The sequence below is a fragment of the Bison bison genome, unplaced genomic scaffold (genome assembly GCF_000754665.1).
Source record: "Bison bison bison isolate TAMUID 2011002044 unplaced genomic scaffold, Bison_UMD1.0 scf7180017864254, whole genome shotgun sequence".
In the NCBI taxonomy this organism is placed as follows: domain Eukaryota; kingdom Metazoa; phylum Chordata; class Mammalia; order Artiodactyla; family Bovidae; genus Bison; species Bison bison.
This window is the reverse complement of record NW_011494826.1, coordinates 9,497,879-9,500,718: the sequence shown is the minus strand read 5'-3', so window position 1 is coordinate 9,500,718 and position 2,840 is coordinate 9,497,879. Positions and strand designations below refer to the sequence as shown.

The 2,840-nt window shown below is 45.1% G+C and overlaps 1 protein-coding gene across 2 annotated transcripts in view; it reads right to left on the bottom strand.

Annotated features, from left to right (window-relative positions):
- FERMT2 (fermitin family member 2) overlaps nt 1–1,011 on the bottom strand; it is a 77,302-nt gene extending 76,291 nt beyond the window's left edge. The window contains exon 1 of one of the 2 annotated variants that reach the window (XM_010847739.1): nt 742–1,011. The gene's annotated coding sequence lies outside the window, so the exon portion shown is untranslated. The remainder of the gene's footprint in view (nt 1–741) is intronic. The other variant, XM_010847740.1, reaches the window with a different exon arrangement.
- Nucleotides 1,012–2,840: the final 1,829 nt, after the last annotated feature.

The following is a 2,840-nucleotide window of genomic DNA, read 5'->3' as shown; positions in this document are numbered from 1 at the left end:
GGGGGAGCGCGGCTGCCTCCCACCCGGGTGCGGGAGGGAGCCAGGCGTTCCCTTCCACGCTCGCGTCTCTGGCTCCGGGAGGGCATGCAGCGGTGGGTGTCGGTGCTTCCAGCCGGAGGAGGGGGCTGGTCCGTGAGAAATGGCCACAGGAAATTCCCAGGGCAAGGTCGTTTTCGGGGAACAAAGTCCCCCCGCCCCCTCCCCACGGCTGGAGCGAGCCCAAAAGTCTCGGGGCGGTGAGAAGTGCCGCACTCCGGGAGCTGGAGACAGGGGATTGGGGACGTAAAAACTTTAAAAAAAAGTAAATGCCCAAGCCAACTCCGCGAACCTCCAACAAAAGAATGAGAAAAAGCGGAGAGAGGTGAACCGCAAAATTGCTTTGCAAGCAATGTCCGGCACAATCAGCAACTCCTACCGGACTCCCAAGAGTTTACTTGCGCTCTTAACCCATTCGGAAGCTGCAACCAAAAGTGAGTCATTTAGGTCCACGATGCTGTAGTTGCGGGGCGCGGGGCGGGGGCGAGGATCAGGACAGTGAGATTTATTCGGAAACTCTTTTCTCCAGCCTTTTCGACTCTGTGTACGTATTTGTGTATTTTTATTTGCATTTTAGCAATCCCAGTCTACTAAGTTATTTAGATGGCTGGACATCACTCTACCCCACCCTCAGCCACACCTTGAAGGAATTTTAATAGCTCTGAACCGGTGCCAGCAGGTACGGGAGGAACTAAAGAATGTTACCTGTTGAGACTGACCAGTGATGGAGAACGGTCCTCCAGCTTCCCACTTCACTTCCACTTCCCCCTTTTACTATCGCACTCAATCCAGAGGGCTCCAGTCAAAAACGGCTACTGGAAAACTGCCTCGCTGGCAAATAGAGGGCTCGACGAATTTAGGTCAGGAAGACGCAGATAAGATATCCCAGATCCCATAAAAGACCCCCGGTTTTAAAAGCCTCCAAGTCTTCTTGAACTGTGTCAGACTCTTCAAAGAGGACACCCCCACCCCCACCCTAGGCAAATAATCCTGTGTTCAGCAACACTATTGGGAAACGAGGTTAGAGGCCTCAAGAAAGGGGTGGGACCCATAAAGGAGTAAAAGAAAAGCAGCGAAGTTTAGTCAGATCCCAGAGGTTTGGCACCAAAAATAGGGAAAACCACTACAGCATTTTCAGCTAGTCATCATGGAGAAATTGATGCCTCGGAGTCTGTAGGCTCTCCACTCTCCAATCATTTCTTCTCATGGAGGTTCTAAATAGTTCACTTACAAACAGTATGAACGTCCAGAGAGGAGGCGATGTTTATGTAAATTGTGGTGTTGCAAGTATAATAGGAAAATGTTTTTAATAAAATAGAGAGTAACTTGTTAGGGTAAAAAAAAAAAACTGTACAGAACTGTACATGCAACTGTAAAAAATCACAAGCGTATCTAGTTCTAATTATTAAGAGAAAAAAGAGCGAAAGGAAATACACCAAAATGTTAACAAGCTCTCTGGGTGTTAAAATCAAGGGAGGTTTTTTTGCCTCTCTATTTTTGATTTTCTAAAAATTCCAGAGCTTTGCATTCAGGACTTGTCTGTCACCACCTTTAATTACATCTAGCATCTCAGTTTCTCTGGGCATGCCATTACCTTCACAGTGATAGACACAACTGATAGAGCAGCTGCTGGACACATGGACAGGACCTTCAGGGGTTTCCTATTGTGTTTTTAAATATCCCCAAATAAGACATGAGTTCTTTGAGAGCAGGGACCTCAAGTTCTTTGTCTTGCCCACAAATTTACAAATACCTTGGCACAAAGAAAATGAAAGACATGCTAGGAGCAAATCAACTCAAAAGGCTAGGAAACACTATGTCTGCCCCATGGAGATATTTCATTCTGGGGGGAAATCCTGGCTTGGAAATGTATGTGCTTATTTCTACACCTTATCCTCCAAAGATTTATGGCAATATATAATGATGCACAAACTATGAGATAGCATACATTATAAAGGGCACAAAACAACAAGGAAAAAAGGTGGGAAGTGGAGAATTAGAGACTTAAAATGGAGCCAGGAATGAGGCTGAGAATTGTACCTCAACAAATTGTGCAAGTGCTCCAGCAAGCTCTGAATGACTATGACTTCTTAAACATGCCTTTGTAGAACCAAAAATATCCACGTCCTTTCTGAATATTCCCTTTCCTTCAGGCAAATTTGTCTAAGCCAACTGTTGTGTTTCAGAAACTCTTTGAATGCTCAGTTTCCACATTCTAGTTCTCTTTTTCGAACTCTCCAGTGAGTTACTTTCTGAACAGCCTCCCACCACAATGCCTACTCCTATGACAGCTGCTGACTTAAGTGAATGTTTCCTGCATTAGGATGGGGAGCTGGGAGCCGGGTGTTAATATTGCAAATATCGGTCCCGTTTCTTAGCACTGAAACAGCTTAATTATAGCTTTACAAGCGACTTTACTAGCTTCAGATAATCAGCAGTTGGTGTTCGAGCCAACTGGAAGCACAGGGTAGGCAGTGACCCCCTAAAAGAACTATTAGAGGAATAGTTAGGCTGAGTTGGGTGCAGCTGGTCCCTGTAGGCCCTCTTTTTGAGTGTTTCAAGCTGTTGCTTGCTTTGAAGATTAAAGAGGAGTCAGACTTGAATCTCTGAAACTGGGGTTTTTTTTTTTCTCGATAATTGAGTGAGACCTTCAAATACATTTCTTAAATGTTTACTTCCACCTAACGTTTCCCAGTGTGTTCAGATGTGGAATCTCATCTGAAATGCCCCACTAGAACCTCTAAGACAATGCAATACTTGTGGTACTTACATCATACTGAAAAGTAGCCGAGAACTCCAGTGTT